Source organism: Delphinus delphis, chromosome 17 (genome assembly GCF_949987515.2).
Source record: "Delphinus delphis chromosome 17, mDelDel1.2, whole genome shotgun sequence".
Taxonomy (NCBI): domain Eukaryota; kingdom Metazoa; phylum Chordata; class Mammalia; order Artiodactyla; family Delphinidae; genus Delphinus; species Delphinus delphis.
Window position 1 is genome coordinate 15,806,236 of NC_082699.1, and position 18,456 is coordinate 15,824,691.

At 42.7% G+C, this 18,456-nt stretch overlaps 1 long non-coding RNA gene across 1 annotated transcript in view; it reads left to right on the forward strand.

Annotated features, from left to right (window-relative positions):
• The first annotated feature begins 17,084 nt into the window (after positions 1-17,084).
• LOC132440201 (uncharacterized) overlaps positions 17,085-18,456 on the forward strand; it is a 59,176-nt gene continuing 57,804 nt past the window's right edge. The window contains exon 1 of the long non-coding RNA XR_009522536.1: positions 17,085-17,156. This is a non-coding gene — a long non-coding RNA (uncharacterized lncRNA). The remainder of the gene's footprint in view (positions 17,157-18,456) is intronic.

An 18,456-nucleotide genomic window follows, 5' to 3' on the forward strand; every position in this document is an offset into this window, starting at 1 on the left:
TTGTTCCTAAACCAAGTCGGAAGGAGGTGAGACATGTTAAGACAGGGTTTTCTTTCTCTTCCTTCCTTCCTTCCTCTTTCTTTTTCATTTTTTTTTAGATTGTTTTGATGTGGACCATTTTTAAAGTCTTTATTGAATTTGTTACAATATTGCTTCTGTTTTATGTTTTTCTGGTTTCTTGGCCTGTGGCATGTGGGATCTTAGCTCCCCGACCAGGGATTGAACCCACGCCCCCTGCATGGGCAGGCGAAGTCTTAACCACTGGACTGCCAGGGAAGTCCCTCTTTTTTTTTTTTTTTTTTTTTTTAAAGAAGACTGGGAATGTAGAAAAGCAGCAGCTTGGACAAATAGGAGGGAAGAATCATAAACATATCCCAGTAAGTCAGGGTCCTGACTTGCCTGTTGGAGCACTGCTCTGACAGCACTGGGATTGCTGTAGCTGAAACCACTTGCATGTTATCTCAGAATTTGCAAACTCCGAAGGGAGCTAAAAGATTCCCTGCGTCTACTACCACCGTGTGTTCAGTATCCCAGCCTCTTGTTAGGTCTCCTTCTGATCATGAGTTTTATTTGTTGGTTTACTGTTGTATTATCAACACTGACCACTGTAATCAACACCCGACACGTAGTAGGTGTTGAGTCAAAGTTTTTATTTTGTAAAAAATTTTTATTGGAGTATAGTTGATTTACAGTATTGTGTTAGCTTCGGGTATGCAGCAAAGTGAATCAGTTACACACATACGTACATCCACTCTTTTTTAGATTCTTTTCCCATATAAGCCATTACGGAGTATTGAGTAGAGTGCCCTGTGCTCTACAGCAGGTCCTTCAAAGTTTTTAAAGTAAAAATTCCCAATGCTTGGACTCTTGTCTCGTTTCTCATGACCAAACCCTGTCCTCATACTCTGGTCCAGCGCTGAGTTCTCTGGCTTCTTACCCTGGCTTTGCTTTGGACCATTCTTTGATTCCTTGCATTTACCACGTCCTCTGGGACTCAAATCCTGCCATCCCAGTGGTCTCCCTAGAGCCTGAAATTCTTCTGCCTCTGAAGCACCTCTCCTCTGGCTGTTACAGATTGTTTTGCCACCAGCTCTCCTCTTCCTGCCTGCTCCCCAAACCCCTCCTCACACGTCCACCTGCCATGTTGAAGCCCCTCCCTCTTCTCCACCACTGGGACCCTCTTCTTAGCTGCCCTGAGGGGTGGGGCTGTCTAACCTCTGACTCTGGCTTTTTCCACCCAGTCCATCCTCCCACTGACCATGACCTGATTTAGCAGTTACTTAAAAATCTGTGGAAGGCAGCTGGACCTGGGGAGATGGGTGACCAACAAATGCCAGACCTTTTGATGAAAAAGATTTATCTGTGACTTCCAAGAGAAAGAGAAATAAGAGAAAATTCTAAATCCTTACTACACGACCTTTTCAGAACATGTGCTGTGGGTCCCTAGTAGTGAGTATACTGTGATAGTCCCTAATCTGACCAGAATTAGTATTCAGGGATGCAGTTAAAGGAGGTTCCTATTCTTCTTTCCTCAGTACTCACCCTACGCAGCAGGGCGATATCTGAGGATAACTTTCAATCTCTTAGTTGAGGAAATAGATAAAAGCCCTTGAAGGAAGCACCAGAGTTTGACGTTTTCTCCCTTGTACCATCTCTCAAACTGACAAAGGATAAAGCATCCAATACTTCTCACTGAGCCCCAGGATGACAGAGGAAGCTGATTAACATGGCCCTTTGGGTTGGGAACAAGGATCTGGAGAGCTAACCCAGCATGGCAGGGGATAGGCTGAGTTTCATGCTTTGACCCGGCAATTGCACCCCTAATTGGGCACACAGTTGCACTTTCATGCCATTTAAACACTTTAAAGAACCCGTACTCGAGACAGAAGGCTACTGTGTGTTTTCCTGAGGGTGCAGTCAGGGAGTAAAGAATGCAGGGGCTCTTTAAGCATAATTAGGCATTTAATTGCACGGCTAGGCTTCACCGATGGTTTTGCACACACATTTGATTACGATTCACTTGCATACATCCCACCGATGATAGTCTGTCTTCCATTTCTCTACAAAGAAAATTAGGGAGGAAAATATTTGAAACATTTCATTCTTAAGCCTTATTTCTTTAGTTTCTTTTTAGTTCTAACTTCCCTTCAAGTTTCTAGAGAGTTAAAACAACCACCGCCGCAGGGAATTCCACATCTGACTCTTATAAAGCACATAAAACAGAATGTACATAACTGTGGGTAGTTTGCAATTAGAGCATAAGTATAGTACAAATGTGGTGTCTCTCATCTACCAAGAGCCCCCTTCTTGTTCTCTACCCATATTTTCAGATTGAGAAATCAAGGCATCGGAGTCAAATCTTTGACCTCAGTCACTGAGTAGCAGAGACGGTTTGGGAATATAAATTGCCCTTGGCATCATGTTCTTGTCTGTCATCAAGCCAAGAGACCAGTGTAATGTGTTTTACTCCGTTCTTCAGTTGCGCATGTAAGGCAGTAAACAATGGCTAACCTCTGAGACTTGGGTTATACAGAAATACGGACTTGGATATCTTGGTCCAGTTTCTTTTTCATACCCGTCTCCTTGGTCACAGCATCAGAAAAATTCAAATGCAGACTTTGGAAATGGACGCATCTGTTTCCTTCATCCTTTCTGCCTTCATATTTTGAGTACTTTGGGAATTTTTGCTTTTCGTCCAATTGTATGTTCCATACTTTTTAAATTGACATGTTCCATTGACCAAAAGCCACTTGAGTTGTGTTTGCTACACGTACACCGCTGGCTGCTGCCTCTCCCGGTTTTTCATAACTTGGCCATCCTCAGAGCATTCTCTAAGGAGCAATCTTTAACCTAGTTTTGGCTTAATCTGACTTTGGCTTACTGCGGTAGTCAAGAATGTGTCACCCGGAGTAGACGTCAACCGAATAGAAGATCTTGAGAGGTGGTTAGAGTACGTCTGAACCACCGCCATGAATCTAGGGCTATTCAGTCGTTACTGCATATTCATCAGAGGTGGATTTATACTGCGTAGATAACAAATGCTTAATGGTAATATTAAACGTTGATTTCTAATCTCTTCTCATTGAGAAATAAGTGAAAACTCAGCCAGATACAGCTGGCTTGTCAGGTTCTTAACAGGAAGTGTGTATGGGAATCACGAGCATGGGGGTGGTGGGCTCCTTCAAAATGTGGAGATACAGGCCCTCTGAATCAGAAAGTCCACACTGGGGCCAAAGCCTATATATTTGCAAAACGTTCCTTAGTGATTCTGATGCTTTGCTGTGGAGAAGCGTAAGGTGGGGAGAATAGTCTCTGTTCTGGTCCTTCCTGAAATATATTGTCTCTTGCCAGGGTGTTAGGTTGGGATTCATGGAATTTGAAGACTTGAATTCAGTTGGGGACTGCACAATTTATTGTGTAAGCTTGGGCCCCAATGTCCTTACCTGTAAAAGGTGAGACGGTCATAGGATCTGTTGAGATTAAGAGAGGAGGTATGCTTGGCCGTGTCTCTGGTATCTACCAGCCATGAGTAGGGCTCATCAAATGAGCTCTTCCTGTCATTATCCTGATAAATTCATGCCCCACACATCTTGTCCATTGTCCTGTATTGGAGTGGTCAAAGTTTTGTATCAGGGTCCTTATTATAGTTTGCAGAGGACTGCCATACCTTATTCCTAATAAACAATGTGAGAGTAATAAAAAAGCATAACTTCCCTCAAATACGCTCTGTGCATTGCCTGCTGGTGCTTTAACTCTTTGCCCCAGCTCTCTGCCTACTCTAACCCCAGCATTGTTTGGCCAGCCTCGTAAGGGGAATAATTTCCTAACGGGTCTGGGCAGAAAGTGGGTTCTCCCACTGGGAAGAGACACGGTCATCCTAAAACTGCCTGTGTGACATCATTCTACCATCATCCTATAGGATGAAGGGTCAGTGAAGTTGACCATGTCATGTCAATGAACACACTCCCCTGTGTGTGGGTGTTTGGGTCTCAACGTTTTGTTTCCCAGCTATATTGTCAGTTCCCCAAGGACAGCCTTCCCCTGTCCAGGGCTTCACGGGGCTCTGGGAACGGGGAATGTGTGTGCCAGGCAGCCCCCCTGGCAGAGGCATGGCTTGTTTATCATTCTGGTTTAAATTGCCTCTTTTATGTACCAGTATTTATACGTATAACAAGTGGGGACTGGCTAATTATGTGGTTCTTAGTAGGAGCTGAGTCTCTGCTGGAACCAGCCCAATCTCTGCCCACTATTTATAGCCTTCATATGTCCCAAATTTTCCAGTTCTGATTTCAAATATTCTATCCCACTGTCTCCAGAAGTATACTTTATGCTTGTCAGACCGCATGTCAGTTTATGGTTGAGAAATATAGTCACAGTATTATAGCGGCCACACCAAACACCATATTTTCTGACTGTTAGATTGGAATCCTGCCTTTTCAAAACAAATTGGACATACTTAGGAAGTGTAAAAAAAAACCAAAAATCTTCTTCAAATATTCTTGGTAAGCAATTGACTCGAGGCCTCACCGAAAAACCGTGCAGATCTGAGATTATATGGCTATGTAATAATAAACAGCTTGATGACAATTGTCCTTGAGAGAGTACCTTTCACAGAGCACATGACCAATAGATAGAATAAACAAACAGATTGAACGATTATATAGAGATTTTCTTCTTACTGTAAACTACAGAACTCCGATCTGAGTGGGTTGTGTTTCTTCCCAGTCATACATGCAGGCAGAACTTTTTGCTGTATTAAGTGAGAAGGGGGCAGATTCCTAACACTGTTTGCTCCCTTCTTTGTACTGGGCGAGATGCTAGGCCCTTTATCTTACTTAACCCTCTGAAGAGCACCAGGGCACAGGCAGCATAATCTTCACATCACAGATGGGAGAATAAAGACTCAGAGATTAAGGGGCTTGCTTGGGACACTCACGGGGTTAGAACCAGAACTCAGGCCAGTGTGACTACAAAGTCTCCTTATAAATCAGAGCTTCTCACATTACTCTTCGTTTTCCCCAGAACGATAATAGATGAAATTTAACTGAAATCATATCCCATCAGCCCCAAGCTCCCCATTATGTTAAGAGATATTTGCAAATGTAGCCAGCATGATAAATGTGCCCTTGCTTTTGTCACAGCTTCCTATCTTGTGTGTCAATGCTGGGATGGGTGTCTGTGTTTTGGGGGGCATACATGGGTGGGAGTGTTTGGAGGCCATGTGGAGAGATTGTCTTCTCCAGGCTTGTGCCTTACCCGTGCTGAAGTCCTCTGGTGGCTCTGCATGGCTGGACCTAATCTTAAAACCTGGTATTTTCAGCAGCACAGAACCACGCCCTAGTCCATGGGACTACTTCCACGTGTCTCAGAAACCAAGGGACAGCTTCTTACCCAATGTCTCCCTACCCCACGTATCCCAACAGATTAGCACTAATTGAATCAGTACAGAATGGCAGCTGCGGGCTCTAGGAAACCGAAAGTCTTTTCAGATATGGCCACCTCTGTGCAGTCTGTGGAAAATGATTTCAATAAAATGTTTAGAGGTTTAAAGATGTGGGGTGCAGCTTCTGTAAGAGGAATGGCTCTAGGGCCTAGAACGGTGCCTGATCCAAAGTTGATGCTAAGTAAATATTGTTGAGTAAATGAATGACTTAACTCAGTGACTCTCTTTCAAAATTTATTATGGAGGAGTCCATAGACCATTGCAGCATCTCATGAACTGGCAGTCATTATGCCCAAGGCAGAGAAGAGTCTCGATTAATCCCTTGTTGGGTATAGCCAGAGGTGGTTCTATTTTCAGAGGTTCCTGGATGCCACAGGGAGCATGCTATCTGTGAAACCCAGATATCCCAGCACTTAGCAGGGTCCTGACATTTAAGAGGCAGGTAACAGTATCAAGACAGTATCTGGGGCTTCCCTGGGGGCACAGTGGTTGAGAGTCCGCCAGCCGATGCAGGGGACGCGGGTTCGTGACCCGGTCCGGGAGGATCCCACATGCCGCGGAGCGGCTGGGCCCGTGAGCCATGGCCGCTGAGCCTGCGCGTCCGGAGCCTGTGCTCCGCAACGGGAGAGGCCACGACAGTGAGAGGCCCGCGCACCGCAAAAAAAAAAAAAAAAAAAAAAGGCAGTATCTGAACCGTAGGTTAGCAATGGCTAAGAGTGTGAATTGTAATTCTGTTCTTGATTATGGGATATCCATAAATAGAAAAATTATCTATTAAAAAATACTGCTTTAGACTTAGTTGTTGAGAGAGCCAAGACAACATGCGATCTTCCCAGCTACAATGATCACCTTATTGATGTTGCTGGAAGCTTTGCTTTATGAATAATTTTCTACCACCTCCCTCTGAGGATGCACTGAAGTGGCTTCTTGAGAAAACACTGGTAGGATTGAATGCTTATGAGTTTGAAGCTGCTGGAACACTCTAAACAAAGTAAGTTACCATTAGATAATCCAGAAGATTCTTGGAGAAACTGGGGCTGCATCTGGATTCAGCTGTTACATCTTTTCATTTTAAAACTAAAAGTATGCCTGCCTCTGGGGAAGAAAAGGAAGAATTTGAGCATAAAGTCCAATGAAATGGCCTCCAATCAGTCAGATATACTTGAGGTACTGCGCTGTTTATTTTAGAAGGAAAAAAGCAAACGTATAGGGGCTTGTGGCCGTTTTTCTTTGCTGAACTGTAAGATAGATTATTTGAAGAAAGAAAAGGATCACAAGTTCTCGCCTTTCGAATATGGCTGAAAAACCATATTCGAATTGGATTGGAAACCCTTTCCACCACATGGCATTGTGCTGGTAAACTTTGGAGTGAATTCCTGCCCAGAAGACTGAGACTCCAGCCTTCACCAGTTATGGCAAAGACTGGAATTTAAAAAAAAAAAAAAAATGGAGGCAGCATCCTGTTTTTATTTGCTCTGTATTTGGTAGGGCAGGATATATTTTAAACATCAGTTTGCTTAAAATGATACAAATGAACTTATTTACAAAACAGAAACAGACTCGCAGATCTCGAAATCAAATTTATGGTTACCAAAGGGGAAACATGGGGGGAAGTGATAAATTAGGAGATTGGGATTAACATATACACACTACTATATATAAAATAGATAACTAATAAGGACCTGCTGTATAGCACAGGGAACTCTGCTCAATATTCTGTAATAACCTATATGGGAAAAGAATCTGAAAAAGAATGGAGATACACACACACACACACACACACACACACACAAATATATATATATATATATATATATAACTGATTCACTTTGCTGTATACCTGAACCTAACACAACATTGTAAGTCAGTTACACTCCAACAAAAACTTGAAAAAAAAATCACTTTGCTAGAGTGAAAAATGAGGGTTTGTGGATTAACTCTTAATAGAAGCGAATTAAACTTTCCCCTTTACTTCCTGGAGGGTGGCTCCCGCCACAAGATGAAGAAGTGATCAGTTACCGTGGGTCGGGCTTGACAGCTGCTAAGGGTAGATACTGTTTGCTTCTACACCCAGCGGTCTCACATAGAGGCAGTCACAGGATGGAGTTCCCTCCTGCTGGTAAACTACTATTCCATCTGGCAAGGAGGTTAGAAAGAAAGAGGGAAGCGGAGGGTGAGTACCAAGGAGGTGGGGTTATGTGTGCCAAGCTGCACTGTGCACTGGCCAGTGTCCCTTCTAAATGGGTACCATCAGGCTCCCTGTTCTGCATCAGTCATTTCCATCACTCTCCAATCCACCGCAAGCCCAGAGTTTGAGGGTAAGGAAGACAGATGAACAAGGAATGGAAAACATGAATGTTTAAAGGGAAATTTATAACAAAATTGGTCTGGCTTTGTAAAAGGGACTGAACGATGATTGAATGATTTGACTGAATTTCCTGAAGACTGAATTTCCTATCACCGAATTTCTTTTCTTCTCACCTTTAATACTATTTTGAAGCTGTTGTGTAGACACACGCGACAAATTGCCTAAAATTGTATTTCTTTTTCTAAATTTCGTTCAACGATGCCTCATTCAGTGATGCCACTATTAAGTGTAAGATTTATAAAACGTGGACCTTGTTTGATGCTTCTGAACTTGAAATGTGGGCTTTTTGATATTGATGATCCGATGGGTCCCATTTTAGATTATTAAACAAAAACAATTTTTTTCTCTCATCTGGAGACACCAGCTGCAGATTTAAAACACCATGTGATGTTTGTAGCGTCCAAAAGGAGTTTGTTGGAAAATCACAAAGTTAGGTGATGGCTCAGCAGAGTGCCTAGGATGCAGTTGGTGCTCAGTCGGCGTTTGTGGGCTGAGTGAGTGAATGGCCAGGAGCATTTAGCATTCATTTAGGGGCTAAGCACATCAATACTCTTGACACAGCTATGGAACTCAATCAACTGGTGGCCTGAGGGAACACTTTACCATTACAATTTGTTATTGATACAACTCACGGGACAGATGCTCATTAGAAGACAGGGAATTAATGAGGCCAAGGATCTCTGTTGAATGCCTCTAGGGGCCAGTTATCTTTGTTCTGTTCCAAGGCTGCATCCACAACCCATAACCTTTGCCAGCTGTCACACACCAGGGCATGCTCTTTGTCACACAGAGGCCCAGAAAGGAGATTGTGAGCAGATTAGCTCAGACCCATTACCATGGAAGAGGAATAAAACTACAGGCATGCGCTCTTTAGACAGGGCAGTTGCAACAGTTGAGTGAATGGAGAACAGTCTGTTTTGGAGCCGACAGGACCGAGGCTGTCACCACATGTTGCGGTGGTGTGTGTACGGTGCCTGGGCATGGTTGGCTGTAGACAACCTAGCCACATTTGCTGAACATGGCGTCGTTCCAAAGCCCTGACTCTAGCAAAAAGCTCAACACGCAGAATTCAAAATGGACTTGGGCGTATTACAACCACTTACCCCTTCCAGACCCCCCCCTTTTGCTAAACCTCTATATTTCAGATGATTCCAGCATTACCTAGTAACATTCTTGGAATAGTGGACTAGTCTGTATATTTTCTTCCTGGCAAGCCTTACCTTGATCTGCATTATCATTTAGACCCCATCTGAAAACACCATTCATTTAAATAAGCAGTAGAGACTGAAATAAAATTCCATTCATGCTTAACTCTCCGATGTGGTTTGGAAATGCTTTCTTCTTCAGCCAGTCTTATGTTACATGCTGGATGGTCTTTTCTTTGACCACCTCATAAAAAAGGGCTCATAAATACTTTTCATGTGTTATTTAAACTAGCAGTACTCCCCGAGGCACTACACTCCTATTTTTTTTAAAATCCTTTGTGTATTTCTAAAGCATTTCTAAACCAGTAGCAGAGGTAAAACATATTCTAACTTAAGAGGACCAGGGTTCTATCACCATCAGGCCCCAGATTTCCTTTACTGATAAAAAGAATTTACTTCTCAGCAAAATGTTGCCTGAGTTCTATGCTTTCTTTCTAACAATAATCCTGTGTGAGCTCTAAGTGCCAAAGTTAGAATATGTTTCTTTTCTTAATGCTCAGAAGTGACTTTTTAGCACAAGGATGTCCTAGGATATTCTGATAAACAAGAGCTTTATTCTCTCATAACGATCTATTAACTTCTGTCTTCTCTGCCTCGTTATTCAGAAAAGTTGATGCTGCCTGGTGTACAGGCTCATGATGCTATGTGTGGCATGATCTTGACTTGGAGCTGAAATGGTCCGTCGCCCCTTTCTAGCAGGTTAGCACTTCACTACCTTTCTAGGCCGGCACGTCACGGGTGCCCTGACTCACACATGTTTCTTTTCCCTCAAGTATCGTAGCCCTTGTATTTTCATGATGCTTGTCCTTCCAACTCTGAAATAAATTTTGGTTGGCTGTACTGCTGCATCCAACTACAGTGTTCTTCAGCTCAAGTTGACGTGAATCCGCCATTGCTCCCTACGCCTTCCTCAAGTCATAGAATTGTAATATCTATTAGGGTTAGAATGGGCCTGACGGACCATCAGTCCTCCTCCCTTCAAGTACAGGAAACGAAGTAAGGAAATCCTTCCTTCAGTAGTCCACATGCGTACCCCTTTAGTAGTTGTTTCCATCACTTTAGGAACAAATCGTTTTCGGCTTTGCACGCTGTACCCTCATTGCTCAAACTGTAAGACATTCTGAATGTGGATTCTGTCTTCAACCCTCTGTTGGCACTTACAAAGCTTACGAACTCAGTGGAACTTCGTGTACCTAGTTTTGCTAGATTCCTTAAGGGTTTGAAAAATGTCAGCTCTAATGCTTCTAACTGCCTTATTTACAATCATACTTCTTCAGACTACATATTTCAATCCATGTGAACTGATATGACTTCTTGACAAAATTCAAGGACCCATATTTCCGGTTGCTTCTTGGTCATCTCTACCTGGATTAATTTTTCTTTTGTTCATTTAGCAGATCTTTATTGATACGTTCCAGGCATTATGCTAGGCACTGGTGGTTCAGATGTGAACCAGAGAACATCCCTGCCCTCTTAGAGTTGACATCTGAAGGGGTGGTTAGACAACAAATATATAACGTGCCCCATAGGTTCCTCAAACAAAATGTGCTTAGATGCTAACCTTTAAGCTTACTTCCTTTTTAAATGAACTCTTCACCCCCTGAAATCCTACATCAGTGCTTCTCAAAGTGTGTTCCCCAGAGTAGCAGCAGATCTGAGAACTTGTTACTGGATTTAAACTTTGGGAAGTGGAGCCTAGAAATCTATGTTAATAAGCCCTCTAGGTGATTCTGATGCACGCTCAAGTTTGAGAACCTTTGTCTATAGGGCATCACTATATAGCAGTCCCTCGATATCCACGGGGGACTGGTTCCAGGACACCTGTGGATACCAAAATCCGCGGATGATCAAGTCTCTTATATAAAGTGGTGCAGTACAGTCAGTTCCCCACATCCACAGATTCCATGGTTGGCTGAATCCACAGATGCAGAGCCCATGGTTGTGGAGGGCAAATGCTATAGCCTCTCAAATGAGAAATGCCACAGCCCCCTTGATTTCTCAGTCACTTTTTCTTCTCCAGTCACAAAGTCTTGTTAATTCTCCCTAAGAAATTTCTTCTTCCAGGTTTTAAATTCAGAAATTTCTCCTGCCATGAGAATCTGCTAGGTTTTAAATTCAGACCCTTATGTCTTGCCTGGTGGCAAGACTTCCTAACTGGCTTCTTAACCCTCACTTACTTTCTCATCCAATGCATCCTGCACACAGCCAACAGAGTTATCTTCCTGGGTTAAAAAAGAAAAATCTTGTCCTGCAAAACAGCAGTGATGGAACACAAATTCCTGTTGGCTTCTTGTTACCTTCTGGATAAAATTTAAACTAAGTGAGACACACACAGGTCCTGAAGTTTGAATGGAACTGATCTCACAGCCTTGCCTATGCACCCTTTGTGCTTATTCCCTGATTCTCCCTAACCCCTGAATACACCATCTCTCCATCCCCTTTTGTGTTTGTCTCTGCAAATAGCTCTTGGTTGTGACTACACAGTCACCGCATCCCCTCCTATCCCACAGTCCTGTCCCTGTCTTTTTCAGCTGGTAAAATTCTACTTTCCTTCCAAAACTAGAACAAAGGTCACCTCCTCTGTGAAGCCCTCTTTAACTTCTCTTGGGAGAGTTCCTTGCTGCCCTAACTCCCCACAGCACTTTGTTCATCCCTAGCACAGCGGTGTTCAGTGACCGTTTTGATAAATGAGAATGTGAGACACAGAGACTATATGCTTTTTTCCAAAGTCACACAGCTCGACAATAGCAGAGTCGAGAATGAACCAGGTTCTCTTGGCTACTCATCCAGGGTAATATCTTCTGTGTTTCAAAGCACCTGTTTGGTGTGTTGAGTGGTGGGGTACTGGGCAGTATTTCTTTAGACACTACTAGTGAAATCCAGGAGATTCTTCCTAATCCCACTTAAAGTGGGAGCTTTTGTCTTTGCTCAATTGAGAGCTGGGGAAACTGGACCATTTTATGCTGCTGGAGTCTCCTGCTGAATTCCCGTACTATCAAGATTCTGTTACAACATCTGGCCACTTTACAGGGCATTTCATGGAGCAAATCAATTAACATTAAAAAAAAAAAAAAGTTGGGGCTGAGAGAAAGAAAGAAAATATTTGAATGGTAGCATAGCACTCTCCAAATTCCTGAACTGGGATGGCGGAATTGCACCAAACCTTGTAACTAATCACTTCTACATAACACAACTTATTCTTAAACAAAATGTAAACATTTTATTTTCCAATTTAGATCATCAGACTCTTTGGACCATGGACAAATCATAGACATTATTTAATATGAGTGCTCTTAGCTATACCACTAATTTATCCTCTCTCTGACAGTGGGGTCTGAGATCAAGACTGTGGGTTGAGAAATTACATTTAGCCGTTAAGACCCCAGGGGGTGGTTCTTTCGAGATGTAGTCATTGGATTCTGGCTAAACAGCGCAGGGGAGTCTTGGCAGCGGCTACGGCAATCACTTGAACAGTGCTTGATGTACTGAAAACATAGAAGCTATTTCTACTTGTGAAGTTAAATCCTGGTAAATTCACTTCAAATAGTTCAAATTGGTTGCTCCCATAGAGACTCACTGGTTGTACACACACACACACACACACACACACACACGATTGTGAAGTCGCTCGTTTATCTCTATTTTGAACATGTAAACACCACAAGACACTGATATAGCTAAAGTACCTAGAACAGTGCTTGACACACATAGGTGTTCCATATATAGGTTGTCAGATTAATAAAGGAGTGTCAGTAAAGAACAGTGTGGATTCTCTAATGGTCTGTTAACCTAGTGTGGTCCCCCTTTGATAAATTCTGTGATATTTTGGAAAGAACCTAATTGCTCTGATTTGAAGAAGTCCTCATCTGCAACGAAAGAGGAGAGCCCGTGTGAGAATAAAATGACATTTACCGAGTGGCTCAATCCACAGTTAGCAGTTCTATGGAAATCGGCGTATTTAACTTGACTCTGTTTCTCTATTAAATGGGGCTTAACATGTCTGGCTTAGGACTCTCCCAGGGTCCAATAAGTCATAAATGTGACCGTACTTACTAAGTTGCAAATGTGAGGCGCTGTCGTCACACGCCTCTGCTAAGAGTTGACGAGTTGATGCCCTTCCCAGGCACTTACTCTGACCAAGGTGAAGATCGTTAAAGGATATGACTTTGAGATCACAAGGTTTGCCTTGTCTTTATTCTCCTCTCAAACATAATGAAATGAATTTACTATTAAGTACCTTTAAAAAAAAATTCAACGGTCTTCACTATCACTTAACTGATACAAACGATGCTGAGAGTAAAGGAGCTGTGAAAGATCCAGTCCCCTCCAAGTATTCCAGTTAATGGCGAAGGGTTTCCCTTCTTTTATCCTCTCAGGGAACCTCTTGGGACGAGGCTTTTCCATCTAGTTATTTAACACACTGTTTTCCCAGTCCCTCCCCACCAGGCTCCCCCTGCCCCAGACACACACACACACACACACACACACACAGATATTGAAGTGATACAGGCTTCAGACTTTGTTTTCTCTTTCTCCTTTCCCTAAGTCTTTTCCCATGCTGTGGATGGTAACGGGCTATAATCTGTTGAAAATGGGAACATAGCAATAACTCCAACAGGGAGCCTCACAAGTTTGAAAAACTGAGCCAAGCTGCATGATTTTCTAAACATTCCATCCCATTAATACCTTGTGGGTCTACAGGGACCTTCATCTAAATCTCTCCAAACACTTGCCCCAGTTTGGTTAATCCTCAGTGTAGCCAGAGTGAGACATTCCCACAGGATGGAGGGGCCATGAATGAAGCCCCCCTTGGCCAGGAAGCTGCTCAGGAACCCGGGTGAGAAAAGGAAGCTTCTACCTTGAGCTCCGTTGTCTCTCAGCCCACGCAGGCATGGCCAGCAAAGCCGTGCAGCAGGACGTGGGGAGAAGACAAGGAAGTTTGTTTCAAATCAAAATAAACTTTCAAATGGAACAAGAAACATATTGCTTTATTTTTCATAGCTGAAAGATTCTGTATTTGCCAAACGATGGAATCAAAAGACTCTGTCTATAGTCAACTGCTCTCTGTGGCCCCTGCCTGGAATTTTCCCCATGACCAAATTAATTATTAATAACGTTATTCAATAAACATTTACTGAGCACATTCCAGGCACTTGCCCTAGGTATTAGAAAAAAATAAATGTGGACAAAACTGTACCCCTTGCCCTCAAGGAATTTGCTGTGTAATAACAGAGAGACAAATAGACAAATTATTAAAATAACATGGGAGTAATTTACATGCGCCACACACATGCTTATGAATTCTTTCTTCAATCTTAAAAAACAACTTCTTTCAGGAAGCCTTCCCTGAATGTTCTCCACCTAAAATTATTCCCCTGACTTGCCCTAGGCTTCTCTCTGTGCTTCCATTGTGGTTCTTTTGTCTTCTTACCTTGTGTTACGTATGGTTATGTGCATACATTATTTTCCTTAGTAATCTAAGTCTCTTGAGTAACTCGTGCACAGCAGCCACTTAATAAATGTGAGTTGAATGAATGGATAAGGAACAAGTCAAGGGCTTCCCTGGTGGCGCAGTGGTTGAGAGTCCGCCTGCCGATGCAGGGGACACGGGTTCGAGCCCTGGTCTGGGAAGATCCCACATGCCGTGGAGCGACTAGGCCCGTGAGCCACAACTACTGAGCCTGCGCGTCTGGAGCCTGTGGTCTGCAACAAGAGAGTCCGCAACAGTGAGACGCTCATGCACCGTAATGAAGAGTGGCCCCCACTCGCCGCAACTAGAGAAAACCCTCGCACAGAAACGAAGACCCAACACACCCAAAAATAAATAAATAAATTTAAAAGAAAGAACAAGTCAAAACTTGGCCAATAACATAAGAGATGTTATACTTTAAAACAGAGCGATATAAATCTTTGTTCATCTCCTACACTGTTGATAGGAATGTAAATTTGTGCAGCCACTATGGAAAACAGTATGGAGGTTCCTCAGAAAACTAAAAATAGAGTTACCACATGATCTGGCCATCCCACTCCTGGGCATACATCCAGAAAAGATGAAAACTCTAATCCGAAAAGGTACACGCACCCCTATGTTCATAGCAGCACTGTTCACAATAGCCAAGACATGGAAACAACCTAAATGTCCATCAACAAATGAATGGATAAAGATGTGGTACATATATACACGGGGATACTACTCTGCCATAAAAATAATGAAACAATGCCGTTTGCAGCAACGTGGCTGGACCTAAAGATTATCATACTAAGTGAAGTAAGTCAGACAGAGAAAGACAAATACCATATGATATCGCTTATATGTGGAATCTGAAATATGATACAAATGAACTTATCTGCAAAACAGGAACAGAGAAAACAAACTTATGGTTACCAAAAAGGAAAGGGGGTGGGGAGGGATAAATTAGGATCTTGGGATCAGCAGATACAAACTACTATATACAAAATAGATGAACAACAAGGACCTACTGTATAGCCCATGGAACAGTAATTGATATCCTGTAATAAACCATAATGGGAAAGAATATGAAATATATATAACTGAATTACTTTACTGCACACCTGAAACTAATACAACATTGTAAGTCAACTATACTTAAATAAAAAAATCTTTGTTCAATAAATATCTCTAGTAGCTGGTCCAGTGTAGACAGGGAGGGAGAGAGTGAAGAAGAGAGGGAAGGAGGAAGGACAAAAGGGAAGAAGTCTACATATCGATGATCTATAGGGAGTTTTTGACTAGATTAATGAGAATTTTAAGGCAGTACAACCGATTAAAATGGATTTTTGTTCTTATAATTCACTTCAGCAGATAAACTGAACAACAAATGATGGGATTCCCAACTCATTCAAAGCTCAAATATCAACCCATATTTTGTGTGTGTGTGTGATTCTTATTCTTTTTTTTTTTTTTTTTTTTTGGCGGTACGCGGGCCTCTCACTGTTGTGGCCTCTCCCGTTGCGGAGCACAGGCTCCGGACGCGCAGGCTCAGCGGCCATGGCTCACGGGCCCAGCCGTTCCGTGGCATGTGGGATCTTCCCAGACTGGGGCACGAACCCGTGTCCCCTGCATCGGCAGGCGGACTCTCAACCACTGCGCCACCAGGGAAGCCCCCTATTCTTTTTTTGATATGACAAACTTAAAAGAGAAAAGCTTATGCCCTATATGCTTTCCTGTTCAAAATCAGTATCTGGTGAGTAAACTAGGGCTACTTTTAACTTTCTAAGGGTAAGTCTTTGGTGCTACATGAGTCAATCTGGATCCAAGTAAATTTGGAGGAGAACTTGTAAATAACACGAAAAGATATGAGGCACAGTCGAAATCACAAAACTGTATCTATGAAGCAGAAAAGCTGAGACGTGCAGATAAAAATAGGCATAAGGAACGATGTTAATTGCTGGGAAATACCCGGCAGGATCCAGGTGTACAAATACATGCTGGAGCCTAAGTGTATGCATGATGACATAACATTAGCTATAATAGAATAAGCATGTGAGAAAAAAGTGTCCATTCATTTTTTGGAGCTCCTTCCAGGTCTGCAAGCATGGTTACATAAAGCTTAGGAACCAACTGTTTCATTTTCCTTCGATGGATGCAGGACACATTTGGAACATAGAGCTGTGGCCGCCTGCTCTGCTGGGCTCTTCTCATCTTACCAGGCTGGGGGGGAGGCGGCTTTGTAATGGGGTTTTGGCCGGGTGGACTCGCGGACCAGACTGGGGAGAAGATGGGCTGCATTTCCCCGCCGGGAGGACAGTTGGAGCTACTTCGTTCCTATACTACTGGGATTCCCTTTCAAGGAATATCTTGGACTCAACTGTCTTTTTCCTGATGGAGCATGTTTTGGATCATCGTTTACCAAGGATATAATCACGGGCTGTTAACATTTTTTTGGACTTTGATTTGGCCGGTAACGACCATGTTTCTGGAAACCTGTTTTCATTTACTTTCATTTCCTCTTTCCTGTTAAGCACATCACTGGGCTAGAAGAGCAGAACCTCCGATTTTTGGAACTCTTTGTGTCTGGTGCTGTTCTTTGATTCACATTGGGAGAAGCCTGAGACACACTTCTGACTTGTGTGGTTCCCTCCACGGGAAAGCCAGAATCCACAGCCCGACCTGCCTGAGGTGGGTAGCACAAGCATGGAGACAATAGTCATTTCATACTATCGTAACATTACATAAGTCGTTTCCTTCCCTTCTAGAATGTGAAGGGATATATGAGAAGCAAAGAAAAACTCATATTTTCCACAGGCCTCCAATTACCCTTTCATCTGCCCCCAAATATGGAGGGTGATGTTAAAACCTTGTGTGAGAATCTGGCAGGGTTTTGTACGTTCGTGTTGTCTCTGGTCCGGTTTCTAAAACCATTCTGGTGATTTGGAAGATTTGCCAGCAAGGGCTGATTGTTCCACAGAAGTTGTCGGTTTAATTCTTAGTGGTTTTCCGTGGTTGGTTTGGTGTTGCTTTTAAAGAATACAAAACATGCACGGCAGGATTCCTGCTTACTCCTTTTTGGCAAGTGTGTTTGCCATCCATGTGACAAACAAATTAGTGGCATCTTTGGAAAACACAGGAAATTTATGACATGAGAGAAACATGATGCAAAGGAAAGAAGAAAAGTCTGAGGGAGTGAAATTCATTCTCAGCCGCATAACCCTGTGAACCTAATGGGAGATAGCTTTTCTGTTGCCACCACACAACAGGTAAAAAGGACTGATTTCCCTTTATCCATTCATCTAACAAACATCTTTGGAGCACCCGCTATGTGACAGCACTATTCTTACACTAATGATACACAGACAGCCCTGAGACACAGTGTGGGTTTGGTTCCAGACCACTGCAATAAAGCAAATAGCACAGTAAAGCGAGTCACGAATTTTTAAATTTCCTAGTGCGTGTAAAAGCTATATGTATGCTATACTGTATTAAGTGTGCAATAGCATTATATCTAAAAAATGTGTATGTCTTAATTCAAAAAATGCTCTACTGCTAACCATCATCTGAGCCTTCAGCGAGTCATAATCTCTTTGCAATAGTGACATGAAAGATCATTAATCACAGATCACCCTAACAAATATAACCGTAATAAAAAGCTTTGAAATATTGCAAGAATTGCCAAAATGTGACGGAGACATGAAGTGATCAAATGCTGTCGGTAAAATAGTGCCAATAGTGCTTGCTGCAGGGTGGCCACAAATCCTCAATTTGTAACAAATGCAGTCTCTGCGAAGCGCAGTAAAGCAAAGCACAGTATGACAAGGTGTGCTTGTAGAAGTTAAAAAAAACAAAACAAACTAGTGCTGTCCTGAAACTTCGTGTAGTGAGATCATGCAATAGTGAAGCAGTGTTCAGTTTGAATAGAAACATGTTAGTGTCACTCGGCCTCCTTTTCAAAAGCTACCGTGAAAATAATTGGAGACTGGTT